Source organism: Ciconia boyciana, chromosome 11 (genome assembly GCF_034638445.1).
Source record: "Ciconia boyciana chromosome 11, ASM3463844v1, whole genome shotgun sequence".
Classification (NCBI taxonomy): domain Eukaryota; kingdom Metazoa; phylum Chordata; class Aves; order Ciconiiformes; family Ciconiidae; genus Ciconia; species Ciconia boyciana.
The window spans coordinates 5,463,420-5,478,975 of record NC_132944.1 but is presented as its reverse complement, the minus strand read 5'-3'; the positions used below and the strand labels follow the sequence as shown (position 1 = coordinate 5,478,975).

The window sequence follows — 15,556 nt, the reverse complement described above, 5'->3', positions numbered from 1 at the left end:
GTTTCTGCAAAATGCAGTTAGACTCCGAATCCGGAAAAATACAAATCATTGCATTATTCTGCTCCTGGAAAGAGAAAACAAGGTCTAACAAGTGTGTTACAGAAGTTAGATCCCACTATAATTTTCTTTGTCATGGATATCCCAAACAGTGTTGCCTTCCATTTAAGGCAATGAACTGAAGTCTGCAAAAGGCAGTAAAATGACTTCAGGATTGTCAGAATTTCTGTAGCATGGCAAGCAAGCCATTGTATAGCAGTTGACAGAGGTACCACCATTTGTCCTTACAGTATGGCAGCATATATTGGCTCTAACCAAAATGCAAACTCTCATCAAATAGATGTGTTGGGTGAAAGCTAGGAGGGGAAAGGATGGCACAGAGGCAGTGGCAGAGCTAAGAGGAGACTGACCTTGCTGGGCCGCTGCCTGTTAGAGCCCTGCCCACTGGAAGGTACAGTTTTTTGGCAATGACTGTTTAGTATGCAGCTGGGCATTTTTTTATATCTAGTGTAATTTGAAAGTAGACAGGATCTAAAAAGCTCTCAAGAGCAATGATACCGAGCAACTGGCACTGCTGCCGGCATTGAGAGAAGCACAGATTTGAGCTGGCGCTGAGAACAGAAAACTGTGCTTTAAAAAATGTTTGACATCGGAAAACAAAGAGTTTGCCACCATTGTCCTACTGGGTCAGGTAAGAACTCATCAGGAAAAACTGAACACAAGTGACTGCTACAGTCCAGCTGCTGGACACCAGCGTTGTCTGTAATGGAAGCAGTTCAGATTTTTGCTTGTTTAGCAGTTCTCAGTTTTGCTTGCAGGAAAATAAAATAAACAAAATCCCTTCCCCACTCCCTGCAGTGAGCAATTCCACATACATCTGTCAAAAAAACAGTGTAGCAAGGGATTGGGCTGGGCTTGCACAGGGTTTGTTAGGCCATGGAGAGTGTTGCTGAAATTGTCAGCACTGAAAGCTCTTTGACTTCATTTGCTAGGAGAGAGTGTGGCAGGGGACAGTCTTCTCTATTCACTGTCAACAACAGGGGAGGGAGCTGTTTGCAGGTGGGTGGGAGATAGTACCAGTGCAATTAAATAAAATCACTCCCCTTCATATGACTATTTTATAGTGCCTGAGATGAGCAAGAACACAGGTACTCTTATGGCTTTGAGACACAAGGAGCTCCTCATTATAAATCCTGCTTTTCTGTGCACTAATGCTTTTAAAAATACCACTTTCCTCCTCTTCCCACTCCTTGTAGAAACAGCGTCCCTTTATTCCTTGTAGAATACACACACACACAATTCTTTTTGCAAAGTGCACAATCTCTCCTTCCCCTTACTAAATTGAAATTCAAAATTTCAGCCTGACTTCCCAGAAAAGGTGGTGATGCTCAGTGTAAGGTGGTTTATTCCATCTGATGGCTTATTATCATCACTCACTTCACTTTCCTCCTTTATCTCAAAGCGGTTGTTAAAGGAACCAGTGCACCCTCACCATCCCCAGTTAGCAAGAAAACTCAAGTCTCTTTGTTTAGCAGCACAGGCTTTGCTAAGACTGTCATTTTAGGGCTGCATTTAGAAGAACTGGCCATGTCATTGGTTTTTTTGTACTGACTGGAATGATATTTATGTTCAGTACAGCCTGAAGAGAGGCAAAAAGTGTGTAGCATGTGTACTCAGAACAGCTCTGCAGGGACATCCAGGTGAAAAAGAAAAGACTGGGGTGGAAATGAAAGACCCTAAATGTAGACTGGTCCATTTGTGGGTATAGACTCCACTGCTGACAGAGAAAGAGAAGGAAGCTAAAGCCTGGGAGAGGTGAAACCCAATTTCTGATCTGGATGAAAACATCCAGAACACTACTGTTTTCTTTTCATGCTGTACCTGTGCTCTTCCTGCCTCCTCCAGTAGGATTAAATACTCAGATGGTTTCCTAGATAGAAGCTTACTCTCTGTGTATATATGTATAAAAATGATATCTTCCTTCCAGTGTTTAAGAAATAAAAAAAGAAGTTACTCTCTGGTAGCAATGATGGATTCCAGAGTGCATGAATGAAGCTCAGTAGAGCCTGGTGAAGTATAACCTCCCCCTCTGCAGGGGGGGAAAGCTGAGCAACAAAGATGAGGTGACTTGGTTAAGACAATGTGAGACAGAATTAGGAACAGGAATCAGGAATTTTGTACTTAAGTCTTTGGCTTTCTGACAAGATCACCCGTCTGTCATCAACAGACTGGAAACATATGAGTCGTGGCTTTGTCTTTAGGAAGAAGAGATTAAATCCAAGTGGGTTATTTCAGTTTGGTCTGAAAGGCTCAGTGGCAGGTGCGAACTTTCTGCTTCCTGTCATCCAGCTCTTAATTGCAGTTTGTTTGCTGTTTGGTGTAGCATTCTGAATTGCAATGACATTATGCTACAGCAAGACCATGCAAACATTGCTCTGCTGCTGTCTGGTACCAAATTCTTCTGTCGGGATGGGTCCATCACAGTGTGAACTGCTAAGCGTGACCAAGCGTCAGGGCTTGACTGCAAGTGCTTGGGAACTTGGTATAGCTAGAGGTGTGATATGACCTGACACTTGCTCCATGCAAAATGGGTGACTTTAGGCCTGTGTGGCTATTGCCCCATTCTCCTGACACCCTTGCAATGTTGTGAGCTTTCTTTAAGGAGACAGGAGGTCATATCCCCTTTCCCTCCCTCCCCCCAGGTGAAGAGACGGATTGGAATGTGGGTTAACGTTTGCAGTACAGCCTGTCTTGCTGACTCAGTTCCTCTGTGATGGAAGAGGTTAACAAGGAAGAGCAGAAAGCAGGTATGGGAAGTCATTGATGATACGGGGACTTTTGGAAAGAGAAGTAGGGGAGAAGGAAACGAGCTGTTCTTGGAGTACTCTGCTACAAGGTCTGTGCAGTTACCACCGCTGCCTAATGCAAGCAGTCACTCTGGAGATGTTTGCTGCCTTGTGCTCTCCAAGAAAATGGGAGTGATCCAAAGAACAGTAGTAGTCACTATGCCTAGGAAATGCTTGAGTTGCAAACGCTGCGTGATCAAAAAGTTTTTTCTGTTCCTCACTCGCTCTATGTTGCTCAGTGGGACAGCTTTTCTGGTGGGCAGAAAATGGAACACTAGCTCCTTGCTAATACTGACAACAAGGTGTCTTGGAGCACAGGGCTGCTAAAGATAGGTGCCCCACTGCTGTCTGTCCTTGCTGGCTGCTCAGGATCCATCGGTGTTTCTAATCTGGAGTACCACAGTGAGACTGGGCTGATCTCCGCATGAAACAGGTTTTAGTGGTGAGGCAGCTTGTTTTAAGGGAAGGGGAGATACCATAATCAGCAGCAAGAGTCCTGACTCCTTGCCCTACTCCAGTGGAAGCTGGTGAAATTTGCTGTGGCTTCAGGAGAACTTTGGACTGGCTGGCCTCAAGGATCTACCAGGATGTTGCTGTAGCCTTAGGCATGTGGCTGCAAGGGAAGGGGGAGAAAAGCTGTAATAGAGTAAGTGAGAGGAAAGGGGCAGGAATAGAGATTGAATCCAGCTCTGTATTCTACAGGGGAAAATTAACGTTTCTTTTAAGCCAGTGAGATGGCAGAGCCTGGCTGCACAGAGATAAGTGTGTACAGCAGCTGCCCAGTGGGATTTTACAGGTTGACAGTGTTTAGCATGCTGCATTTAACAGTTTCATAGCCAACTTTTCTCAGTGATATGACACAAGGTGAAAAATCTACCAACAGGAAGGTGAGGTGCATGTGCTGAATCCTACAAGAAATGGTTTCTCCACTCTGTGGCCTAATGAATGCCTGGATGAAAGAAGAGGTGAAGCAAGCATGTGTGAAGGACAGGTAGCTTATATCACCTCTGTCCACTGAAGTGACAAGGAGTTTAATGAGGATAGCCTGACAACAGACTGTGGCTGTGCTGTCTGTACAGGCAGATTGGTGCTGTCATGAATTAGCTGCTTAGAGTTTGTATGTCTTAATGGGGCCCACCTCTGAGGGGGTGAACATGCCCCACGGTTTGCAGTGGTGAAGCCAGCTTGCATATTCCTGCCTTCTTGGCTATTTGTCACCACACAGCAAACTGGAACACTGGAATGGTCTGCCTTAAAGTGAACTTTTTCTTCTTGGGGGGGGAAGGGAAGAGTTATTCTCAGTGGTCTCTGTAACATCTGAAAACAGGGTTTTTGTCTTGGTACACCCGAGGTGGTTCTGAACTTCTGCACAGAGGTGGGAATGAGGAGCCAGAGGGTGATTGAAGAGGAGCTTTTTTTTTTTTCCCCTTCTCTGAATGTGACCTCTCTGGGGGCAAGGAAGAGTGCTTCTGGGTTTAAGAAATTCATAACTTGCTTGGAAAGTCTAGGCAGCCATTGATAACTGGGCCTACATGAGTACTTGAGCTCAGTGTATCGCTTGGTGTGGGCCACTTCCGTTCACAGTACCTTAGCTCAAGTTGATTTGCTCTTGCTGCATCCAAGCAGGCTGTGGTGAACTTGGGCTCACCAGTTTTCCCATGTACCTTGGCTCCTACTTGCAAGAGGCCCTTGTAGCACTCAGGTCTCATCTAGCTTAACTCGATTGTGCCAACTTTATTTTCTCAGTGGGATACGGAGATGGGTCATTCTGGTGAGACAGAAAGGTGGGGGCAAAACAACTAGATCTGCTGGAATTCCTTTGGAGGACCAGTGTGAGCTGGCTGGAGCCAGGCCAGCGTTGGTCCTGACCAACAGGATTAAGGTTCATGTTTGAGCCCTATTCACCACCACTTCCCCATCTCACATTCTGAATTTGGCTTGGGAGATGAGGACAGCTGGGATGACTGGGGAAGAGAGACCCTGTCTGGTAAGAGAATGCTAAAAATTTGGCTCAGTGTAACTAGCAATAAAAGGCTGATGGGTTTGTGAAAGCTGTCTACTAACGCATCCTAGGAAAAGGTACTGGGGAAGGAGATGCGTTATTTAAGCTGAAGGGAAATGCCAGCAGAAGAGACTGTATAACCTAGTCCTCAACAAATTGAGGCTGCAAATGAGAAGAAAGCTTCCACCCATCAGAGTGAAGTTGTGAAGCATCCTTCCCATAGGAACAGTGGAGAGAAAAACTAGATATCGAGGATGTTGCTGATGAATTACAGGACGTGAGTATGAATAGTAGCAGGGGCTGGACTCAGAAACACAGAACATCCCTTCCAAACCAGATCCCAGATCCTACTTTTTCATTTTCCATGCTAAGCTCCCAGCCTTGTGAAATGCAGTGAGAAATAAGCTTCACTTCTACACTCAGGTTCTTCACCAAGGAGTGGGGTGAAGACCACTTTGAGCACGTCTTCAGGAATGACCAAGAATTTATCATGGAATCTTTGAAGAAGACGAGGTGTTTAACGTTAAGCTGTAGTTTAAACCTGTTTTATCACCACTGGCTTGCTGTGTAAGGAAATTACAAGATGAGGAACTATCTGCTCTAAGTACAAATAAGTATATTTTGCCATGTATTTTTTTCACAGAACTGCAGGGCAATATTGGCAATCTGAAGTTAGTCTGGGCAGAGGAAATGAACCATCAAATCTCAGCAGAGAGGATGAAGACTATAATGCTGGCTGCTGAGAGCAGTACAAGATCCCTCTTGAATATCAGTGGAAAATGATGATGAGATATTTTCACAGGGTGGATATGCAAAACAAAATAGATACATGGTTCACAGTGGAACACTGGCAGGAATACCTTGGTATCAGGAAATCATCTTCATATCTTCTGGGATTCTCCTAAATTAAATGGCTGATGTTTTAGCAAATTGACACGAGTTATTTCAGGGATGTATCCCCCAAGTTCTTATTACCATGCTGTTAGGAGAATGTCCTGACTTTCTGCAATTAAACAAAGATAGGTAACTGATTAACATTCTGTGACTGCAGCCAGTAGCTGTATTAAATTGCTGTGTGTGCAGAGACAGATGCCATCCATAGGAATGGAGTTGGCCAAAGTAGGATAATTAATAGGAATGGAGTGACACTGCCTTCACTAGATTAGCAGCTGAACTGTTTGAGAAAGCAAAAGACCAAATGGCAGGTTGTACTTTAACATTTTTAATAGCAGTACTTTTTCTCAGCATCTATTCCATCTCAACTCTTCTGACTCTTCTTTTAAATTATCGAGAACAATCTTTACATGTAAAAAATGCCTCGTGTGGTCAACAACTTTGTTGCTCTTTAACAACAGGTACTGTGTAAAAGGGACTTGTCAGACTGGTGCTCTCTGGTGCAGTTGTTAGTGCTGAAAATGTTGAATTGTGTTTCTGTAGTTAATATGCAGTCTGGATGTTTCCCTGAGTCAAAGGCTCCCCCTGTGTTGTTACTCGTTGCCTCTTTGCATAGCTAAAAACAGAACTTAGCAAAATTTAGTAGTATTCTTCCATTGTTGGGCCTGCCTGCGTACATGATCACCAATAATCAGCGGCACAGTAGCAGTTTGTTTTCTGCTATCTGGCTTGTTGGAGATGATATATGAAGTATGAAGAATAGCGTGAGATGTTTTTCTTAAGCTACGTTAAGCCCACTGTGCTGACAGCAGCAAAACAGAACTTGTTTTGACAAGGAGTTGAGCTAACATGATACGAAAGCTAAACGAAGGAAAGATAAGGATCTCTATCAGACCCTGGTGATTTTTTTCTTTTGTGGGTCATTTTTAAAAGCCTTTCCCCGGCACTCTCCTAGGTTCCCAGGGTTTATTTTCTGAGCTGTCACCTTCTCCACAGTGTGAAAAAGACTCCTTGGGTTTTTTTCTATTGGTTTTTGTTGCTTCCAGCACAAAGGCTCAAGATTTATTTTGAGACTTATGGATCATTACAATATTGGTAGTGTTGCATCTTTATATGGTTGTGATATGTCACTGTGAGTTGTTGCTTCCAAGGAGACGGATGCAGTTCGACAGGAGGAAGAGAGTGTCACGTCTCATGACATGTTTCTTCTGCACCATGGGGCATATATGAAGAGTTAGGGCCCCAACACAGATGGCTTAAGCCTGTAATCACCCTATGTCTTCTCTCAGGCAAGCATGGGGAATTCAAATCATCTTCAGGGCATGGATCAGACAGGACTTTCTTTTACTGTAACCATCAAGGGGCAATTGCTACTCCAACAGGTTATTGAACCAGCTCATTCTGCCACAGTCTGAAAGATGGATTGCTTTAGGTCTGGCATTTATTCATGCTGAGATGGGTATGAATAAATCCTGTGCTCCAGTGTGTAAGCTGTTTGCATAGCAGAGGTTGGAAAGGTCCCATTCTCCACCCCGTGCAATGTTGCATTAAGGCTTTGCATTACTCTGAAGGTTGAAATATTTGAGATTACAATAATCAGGGTGCTGAAGGTTAATGGACCCTAAGAGTCTGTGACAAATAGCATTAATGCTTTTCCATTGATCACCTATCTTTGGGGATCCTATTGGTATATACTGGGGTTCCCTCTGGGCCTGCCCAAGTTCTCTTGCTAAAGGAGGGGTGCATATGTTCAGGTATCTTCCCAGCATGATGCCAGGAGGCAGCCATGGTCTGCCCCCAGTAACCAGGGTTGCAGAGACAATTGCAAAGCTTGCCTATTCCATAGTTTAGATCTAGTGAGTTCATTGGGGCCAGGATTTCATCCTCTTGCTGGATATTTTGGTGGGGGTTTTTTTGTGTTTTTTTTTTGTCTATGGATATTTTCTGCTGGGTTCTCTCCTGTGGATAATGGGCTTGCTGCTGCTGTGCAGCAGAGAAACCACAGTGGTACACAGGAGCAAGGAAGCACTCCAGTGTTGCCTGGTAGGCGAAGGTGACTTGAAAAACTGCTCACTCATAGAATTGTGCTACCAGAAATCTTTCTCCCCCAGTACTTGTTGTTTAGTGTTCACCAGTCCCCAACATGCAATAACTAAAAATCAGTCTTCCCTGATGCTGTGGGGTTTGGATGACAGTCCAGTTCCCAATGGCCAGGTAACAAATGGGTGTTATATAAGTAACTGGGAACCCTTCTCCAGAGCTGCATGAGCCATGGAGGCCTTGTTCCCTGCGAGGCCATCCTGACCGTATTGCAGTGAGTTGAGCTAGAAAAGTGCTTTCATCTGTGGCATCTCTTCTCAAATTGGTCCTCAAACAAAATACTAAGTAAAGTGGTAAGTGTTGGTAAAGCACTCTGGGAATGTAAGCTGGGAGCAACATTAGGGTTCATTAGAAGAATTTAGAAAACTCTTTGACCTTCATAATGCCGACCTTCTTTCCTCTTTCAATGAAAGCGGCTGCAGAGCTCCAACTGACCTCATCTGTGCAGGACAGAGCCAGAAAATGCAGCACTTCTCTTGCTGCCTTGCCCATGGCGATGTCAACAGCTGTCACCAACTGTGAGCCTGGTCCTGGCAGGTAGGTAAAGGAAGGAGGAGTCCCCTAATATGCAGAAGAAATGATTAATAAGTTTTATAATGTGTTATTATAACAACCAGCTGTTTGGTTTTTGCCTTTGCGTGTCCATATGCTTGTGTTGAGCAAGAGACAGAAATGAATAGCAAAGTGCATGCAGCAGTCAAGGGGTCAGTGCAAACCCCTCTCAGAGGGAAACTGTCACCAGTGTAGGTAGCAGCTGGAAAGAAGCTGAAGCCTTGGGGAGCAAGGAGTAGGGTGGGTGCAGTGTGGCTGCAGAGAATTAAAGGGCTGTGGCAGTTATGTTGGGATGTGGCTTAGATGGTAGAAAGAAATACAGCCAGAGGCTCAGCTCATGCAAATGGACCAGGCTTATAGGTCAGCAGTTTACAGCAGATGAGATAGTGTGCTGCAGTGAGAGCATAGTCTGAATGCTATCCAATACTCCTCTCAGGAACCTCAGAAGATATCCGTGTCTGAACTGAAGGGCTAAAGTAGGGAAGAGTGTCAAATAGTCCTCAGAACAGTGAGTCTTACTATTGGTGGAAGAGCCAGCCTCCTGCTCAAAGCAACATCTTTGTCTGTACTTCATTCAGTTGGAGTTGGTCTATTATTTATCATTTTGTACCACTTACTCTGCAGTCATATTTTTCTATAAAAATTTTACCATAACCATGTGTTAGGGTACAGGAAGTGCAGGTAATCATTTATCTATTTCTCTCCATCTCCAGCTGAGATTGCACAGACAGAGGCATGTTTCTCACATATGCAGAAGCTTTGGGGTCATCATTGCTGTCTTATGCAGGAGTGGGGCTGAGGGCCATGGCAGTATTGCTCTAGGCTTTGCATGAGCACATGGATATGCCTGGATGAAAGAAAACATCTTCAGTAAAAGAGAGATCACACTAGCAACCACTTCTGAATGTGAGAGGAACAGCTAATATCGTCATTATTGCTAAAGTCACAGTAACATATTTTCTCAAGCTGAAGATGTAGTGGGAGATGAGTGTCGGGCAACAGAGGTAATGGACCTGAATCATCTGAGGCGGCTGATTTGTGGAATGGATCTCTATACATGTTTGGTGAGGAATTGGATCTGCTCCATAGTTTTCTGAAGGACTGTTGTACCCATCCGGTGTTGTCCTGCATGGCATGTAGTTTATGTGAGTATCAAAGACTTGTTTCTAACCCCCACTTTCCACTGTGGTAAGGGAGTGTATGAGATGCAGAGCATGGGGTCTCCCTGTGTGGTTCAGTGAAGGACCTCAAACCCAGGCTAGAGATGGATTATTCCTCCTTTGAGGTTATAATAAACCTTGTATCAGTGGCCAGCATAGTCTTATGTTCGATAGTTGCTGCAGTATCACACACAGGCTCAATGCTCCATCCATCCAAAAGCCAGGTGGTAAGATAGGATGCTCTCGGCCTTGCTTTCAAATAGACTTTTCCCCCTGTCGGAATCACTCCAGTCTCCCTAGGCATTTTCAAATAGCACCTGTGTGCAAGAACGCAGGTGCTGAGTTGCATCTCCCGTCTTGCTGAGAGCTACTAGCTGCACATGGGAGTTTGACACTGTAATAATAGATTTCTTTTGTCAGATGAAATTAATCTTGGATTATCTGCTTCACCAATCCAAATACAGGCTCCTACATTAGCATCCACTTTCCTTAGGCTTGAATCTTTCAGGAAATAGATGCAAATTGGAAAACCTACGTAAGTTAACTGAGGTTGTAAATCCCAGCCACATCACACGTGAGCCCGGGAGGTAGAGAATAGCTTTCAAACCACTTCCCACAAATTGAGAGTGAGCGCTGCACTCTCATACATCTTATTAAAGCTGTGGTGAAAAACAGGCTTGCTAATACAGTGCCCCTGTGCTTGAAGCAACCACTCCCATTTAAGGAGCAAAAAATGCTGTCATCTACCTCCAGCCAGTAGAATCCAGATTAACTTCTGCCCTCTGAATTAACACACCAAAACTTTGTAATGAGTCACTTGGGGCTGCACTCAACAGATCTGACACAAGCCTGCTGTGTCAAGAACTCTACAGTGAATCAGAGGAGCACTTTTCTCTGTCTCTCCTTCTTCCTGCCCATATCGCCTGCAACATTTGGGTTTCCATTTTGGCTGGTAGGTCATTCTGAGGGGAAAAGGTGTGAGAGGGTGCGTAGTGAGGAGTGTCAACACTGCACGTTGCAGTGCAGAAGTGCCTGAGCTAGCGAAGAACCGTTTAGAACTGGAAGCAGGATTGCCAAGGTGAAATATTTTTGTGCCTGGACCACTCAGATGTAGGATGCTCTGGCATAGCTTTCTGGATCAAACCAAGATATTCTGTCCTTTGCTGTGCTGTGTGGATGTTAACCCCTTTGTCTTTGCACTGCATCATTGCTGAGTGTCAGACATACCCTAATTGCCCAAGATTTAATTTCAGGAGACGCCTATGTTTTCCTTGTTTGTTTGGGTTTTTTCCCCTTTTTTTGCAGTTCAGACTGCATCCCTCTAACTGAAGCCTTAGAAACTTCAGAATTGTAGTCCAAGCATGATTTAAAAACATGCTAAGAGTAGAAATGCAATTAAGGTACCTTCACCGCCTTTACTCTGCCCTGCAGCAATGCAAAGGAAAACAATTTGTTTTTAAAGGTTATTGTAATCTAGAGCTTTAAACTCTAACATGCCTTAATCATTACTGAATGGTTATTGAAGAAGTTTACCTTCTCACAGTCATAAACAACTGCTAAGTAAAATGCACCTTTTACATTTTTATTAGACAAACAGCACAATAACAATGGTCATTGTGGGCATTTTGTAAAAGACTGAGGCAAGTATCAGTTTGCAAATGAAACAATGTCAAGTCTCAGCTGACACTATTAAATAGCGATAGTCATACCAAGCACAGGTATGATGCTCCCTACCTTTTTTGGCTTCATCTGAAGAAGGAAAATCAGTGTATTGTAACTACATTTCAATACAGACTGCATGTTTCAGTCTGGTCCTGCAATCACCCACTCATGTGCTTAGCTTGATATTCCTGGAGACTACTCACACATTTAATGTGAGGACTGACATATATGTTTTTCTAGCATGAGGGCCAGATCTGTCTTCTCAAAGCTTCACTTCCCTTACATTTTGAAGCACAGGGATGAAGGGCAAAAGAAAGGTCTTTGTCAGGTGTGCAGCAGGACTGATTTCCTCGGACCACATGGGACTGCACTCTGGGTAACTGCTACCAGCCTGTCCTCGCCTGATCTTCCACCATTTTGCTAATATGATTTGGTAGGTTGTACAGGACCACACAAGAGAAGAATCTGCCCCTTAAGTTGATTTATCTTAACGAGATGGAGAGCTTGGAGTGCATGTTTTTCCATTTCTTTGAAGATCTTTAAAGACAAAGAAAAACCTGCTATCTTTCTCAAAGCACAAGGTTTTTGATTTTTTGTGGAGTAAAGTAAAATTCTTCATACTGCATGAAGGCTTTTATCTCTCTGTCTTCGCTATTATATATCTTCCTGTGAGCTGTAGGATGAGGATTTCAAAACCTGTCTCTGTTGGTCTTGACTGTTGTCTGTGGTGTGAGAAGGGTTGAGCCAATCGCGTACTTGGAAATTTTCCACTTTTGTAGGAAGGGAAGGACAGAATCCGATGTGGATCTGTGCTGCTGCAAACCCTGCTGCTGGCTGTGCTTGAAATCCAGTTGTACACCTGCAGCTCAGCTGTGCTGGGCAAGGGGGTTCATTACACGTTGCCCTGCTTATCAGGTGCACCGATTTGTTAGTGCCTGAGCTGCCATAATCTGACACTTCATTTGGAAAGCATTCCCTGTCCTCTCCTGCCAGCATTCTGTGATCCATATTTTTTTACGGCTGGTATAATCTGAAAATCAAGTACTTCTGGCAGTTTTCGTAGCTCCATATAGTACACTATGTTCATCTGAGCAACTGCCATTTGCCTCTCATCTGTCCAGATCCAATTATTTTAAGTATCCACAGGTGAAGCATTAGAGACCACGTGTCCTTTCCTTTTAAAAAAGGGAACTCTTTGTTTTATCTGTCGTGGCTGGAGGTGGGAGCTCAGTTCCTGGTCATCCACTGGTACGCGATGTGACAGGCACTTCTCTGTGCCTCAGTTCTCTCATAAGTGCAGTAATACTGCACCACTCCTCCATTTATAACATGGTTGGAAGTCTACAATGTGCTTAACATGACCAGGGGAGACTTGCACATCTGGCCTTTTTCATTTGTTCAGTCCAGTTTCATTGGAGAACAAAAGTTTATTCAGTCTTATCTTCCTTTTGAAAGTACAAGCGATGATACTGGAGTCTTCTGTAGCAGGCATGGTCTGGGCTGGGACAGTTAATGAAAGTGAGGAAAATGGGGGAAAAAAGAATCAGTTGTGTTTGTTAGCTCAGTGTTTCTCAAATGTTTCATGTTGGCAACACTATTTGAAATGATAATAAGATAATAATAAAGTCTAAACTCTCCCCTCTTACACTTGCACAGAGGTATGAGTGGTAACGGTGTTATGCCAGTATAATTGCTTTGTATATTTGTTTTAAGAGGCTGGCAAAGAGCCCTTGGCTATAAAGGGTTAGGGTGTGCAAGGAATGCAAGAGCAAGATTTCTTTTACCCGAGATCATGGCTGCATTTTCAGCATGTCTCTAATCCTCTTTTCCTCCCTGGACTGTGTTTCTTGACCTCCTTTGGGGGTTTTGATCCACCAGTAGAAAACCCCAATCTATTACTCAGCCATAACTGCCTGTGGAAATACACCGAACTAAAACCTGATTGCCAGTACCTCTGAAATCTGAAGTCAGTCTGAGTGAGAGAAAGGTGTCCATCTCTGGTGGGTTAATACATTGCCTTAGTTTTCCCCACTGCTCCTCTGACCTGGCTGCAGTCTCTCATGGTTTGCAGTGCTCAGCTGTTTGCAGGTACAGGACGCAGTTCTTGTTTCTCAAGTAGCATACACTGTCCCAGCAGTTGTTCCACTCCTGTGTAAGGCCAGATGGACCTCTAAAAGAAATCTAACATTAGCACATGTGCATGCTGTAGGGAAGACCTTTGAAAGCCTCAGCTCCTCAGTGTCTTGCTCTGCGTGTGGATGCGTACACCATACCAGAGGTGGCACTTTACAGCAGTGGCAGTGTTACAAGCACTCAAAATGTACAAGCACGATGAGATGCCTAATGTAAGTAGTCTTGTCTCCTGAGCGCTGCAGTGGTGCTGGGTCAGTGATGCCAGTTAGAAAATACTGGCACTTCTCTGTGGAAACAGAGCCATGTCTGGAGAGAGACCCAGGAACTGGACTTTTTGGCATGGATGTCCCCACCGAGTCACAGCCTGTGCTCAGCTGATAGATAATTTCTCCTCTCAGTAATTTCTGAACTAGCAAAAGTTAATACTGTCTCTTTAGTGATATTTAGCAAAAAGGTTTGTGGTCTCAGCTGTAAACCAAATAGGCCATTTACCCCCTCACAGTAGTAGCTACCACAGTTGTCAGTAATTGTCCCCTCAGTCACTGCTAGTCACCTCTCAGCCAGAGCGCTGAATTGAGGCCACGGAGACAGAATGATCTCCTTGCTCCGAGACATTTCTGCCAGCTCAACCTGGGAGCTCATCGGCAGCATGATAGAAAGTAGTGCTTGGGCTGTGTCTCTTCTCGTGCCAGCAGAGCCCTCAGCCAAACACCCTTCACTTGCCTTAGGTTGTCAGGACATCTTTAAAGAGGAAGAGCCTATGGCTTTGTCTGCCTGACGGCTGTGTGAAGGAGTTGGAAGAACCAGGCAGCTGTTTGATATGCCACCACCTCTGCTGGCTGCCTGTGAGGAGACCCAGTAAGTCCTGGACATGCTCAGCCAGCCCAGCACATGTGGGCACTCGGCTGGCTGAGGGAGGCACCCACCCACCTGGAACAGACAAGGCCCATTAAGAGTTAATGCCTGCAATTAGAAATGAGCTGTAAGAGTTGGAGGTTTCAGAAAGATGACAGTGGGTGTGAAACACTGTAACATTCCCATTAATTCGAAATGTCTCCTCTCTGGCCAGAAAGAAGTGCCCAGATTTTTTAGTCAATATTAATTTTACACTTGGCACCACAGGAGAGTGTGAACTGCTGAGTTCACAAAGGGTCCATCTAATAAACAGACAATAGAAAATCAGAAAAGCGAAGATTGAGTTCACTTGCCCAGGTGATGAGAGTATAATAACCATGAGGGCTGCAGAGGGCAATGGAAAATTCTGAGCTGTAATGAGGAGTCACAGTAAGTGCCTGTGCTGTGGCTCTCTGATGGGCACAGGTAGGAGCAGTGAGAGAAGGTGGGATGGTGTAGCATTGTGCAGGAGGGAGGAGGTCTTGGATCTGGAATGAGAGACAGATGAGGAGGAGGATATCACGTCACAGGTGTGCTATAGGAATGGAGGGCCAGTTAAGAAATGCCAATTGTTCCCCTGCAAATGAATCCCAAGCCTGATCTCCATCTGATTTCCTTTAGAAAAGAGTTTGAAGTTTTAGATGGGCTCCCACATGCATGCATGCCTGCTGCCTGTCAAGTCTGCTCTTCCCCTTCCTGTTTTGATCACCTCTCTGTCTAGATTACTTTAAGCAAGCCATTCCTGTCTCCTGGTGGCCTGCAGAATACTAGGCATCAGGCTTTCAAAGCTGCGGTGATTAGCCAAGTAAATACTGCAAGAGTAAGGGATGAACTTGATTCCAAAGAGCCAGATGCTACTAGCTTTCTGGGAACAGGAGATAATTATAAGAAAAACAGATTGCTTTGGGGGATACGTTTGCCTGCTTTCCTCAACTTTCAAGCAGTCTGCAAAACAGTCAGCAAAGTCTGCAAAACTAGTTTCTTTTATTCAGTCTCGTTGCTAGCATGAGACTTTCCAAAACCAGAACTACTTAATTTCAACACTGTATTGCAACCAATCCATGGGCACTTCAAGCTTACATGTGTCCTTGTGCTTCATGCCTCCGCCTCTCCTTTCTTCCTGGGATAGCAGGGTCCAAAGCTGGATAACAGACTGAAGACTCCATTTTCTGCTTTGGCCGAGATGATGTTTCAAAATAGAGATGTGTTTCAAAATAGATTGCTCTTTCTGCAGAATTGTTCTTTTAGTTCCCTTCCCTTTTCTTAATGAACATTTTTGATATCTGTGGAATCTGAATTCTACCTTGATTGAAACG

The 15,556-nt window shown here is 44.4% G+C and overlaps 1 protein-coding gene across 1 annotated transcript in view; it reads right to left on the bottom strand.

Moving 5' to 3' along the window:
• Nucleotides 1–11,187: 11,187 nt before the first annotated feature.
• The window catches only part of C11H3orf18 (chromosome 11 C3orf18 homolog), a 49,049-nt gene continuing 44,680 nt past the window's right edge, over nucleotides 11,188–15,556 (bottom strand). Inside the window, exons 5-6 of the transcript XR_012044536.1 lie at nucleotides 13,166–13,383; nucleotides 11,188–12,713 (exon numbers count right to left, since the gene is read on the bottom strand). The gene's annotated coding sequence lies outside the window, so the exon portion shown is untranslated. The remainder of the gene's footprint in view (nucleotides 12,714–13,165; nucleotides 13,384–15,556) is intronic.